The sequence below is a fragment of the Tinamus guttatus genome, unplaced genomic scaffold (assembly GCF_059628265.1).
Source record: "Tinamus guttatus ecotype Peru unplaced genomic scaffold, ASM5962826v1 Tinamus_guttatus_pri_ptg000018l, whole genome shotgun sequence".
Lineage (NCBI taxonomy): Eukaryota > Metazoa > Chordata > Aves > Tinamiformes > Tinamidae > Tinamus > Tinamus guttatus.
Window position 1 is genome coordinate 3,445,889 of NW_028288552.1, and position 1,384 is coordinate 3,447,272.

Consider the following 1,384-nt stretch of genomic DNA (forward strand, 5'->3'; position numbering starts at 1 on the left):
CTTTAACATCTGCTGTAAAACACAAATCAGCTACTAAATACTCTTGTTATAGCTACTTTTGTGAGACATGAGTTTCATTCCTAAGCATAAAAAGTTTCAATAGAAAACTTCAACTGGTATTAAGCTGGCCTGTACTTTGTTACATCTCACTTTGGTGGCATGACCTTGCAGAAATTAGTTGCTTATGCTACTGTAAAGAAAGGTTTTATGTGTTCAAGGCACCAAATTTTTAATTACAGAGCTTACAAAGAATGCTGGAAACGTGGCATTTATCTGACAGCATAAACATGCCATGGCCAAGAGCTTATCAAAGCTTGCACCAGCAGCAGTAGGAAGGCAGTGATAAATGCATAGAAAGGAGGAAAGTAGAACATAGGCTACAACACAAGCAGTTGAGTTGAGTAAAAGAGGAAGCCCAGTAGGTAAGACTGGTGCTAAATTTGTTTACTTAACTAATTCACACACAAACTATGGATAGTAAAGGACCATAACTTTGTTGCTTAGTAGACAGGGTACACGTGCCTGAGTGAAAGGTTTTCTTCCTGACATAAGGGTATGCAAAGTCGAAAAGCTTTCTTAGGAGAAATTCCCTTTGCAAAGAACTATCCCTTTACCTTCTCTCCACTTCACCCTTTGCTCTTAGCTTATTGCTTAGCTCTTCTGGAACTGGCAAAGGTTCTGCATATACCCAGCAACAAACATATAGAAGCCTAGGGAGTTCACATATTTGTAGGATTAAAAGATTGGGATGTCAAAGACAGAAGGTTTAGAGATGTCACTGTTGTTTCGAAGCAATTTTAACTGTTAGGAAAATAAAAGAAGAAAAAAGAGGGGAAAAAAAACCATAAAAACACTCAAATCTTTTCTATCCAAATAGTTTGGTAAATCCTATTTGTCCTCATGTTTCCATCTTGTAAAACAACTACTCACGGAAGCTTTAAGGGGCCTTGTTTAACTCCAGCCTTACTGAAACAGGAAAACTAGCATGCTAAGGAAGGCATGGACAGAATCCCACAGTCCCAGTGCTTTCATCGTGAGCTTTCCTACCTCCTCTAAACTTGGCCACCAGCAGAAGCTACAGTGCTACAGCAGCTGGAGTTGTTTTACGATACTGCTCTATACCATGCAAAAGGGGTCCACGGGGAGCACTCTCACCGCTCCTGGAAGCAAAGAAAGACAAGTTACGCAGCGTCACTTTTGCCATACATTAAAGTGCGAGTGACCACGACGACAGGTGGTGTCGGGAAGCCAGCGCAATGCACATCTCAAACCACAAAGAAACAAAACGCGGCTTCCAAGGGGCGCCAGCTGCCCCGCAGCCGGTGCCCGCCTGGCCCTCCACATCCCACCGGGAAACGGGAGCCGCGAGCAGCCCCTGCGAGCT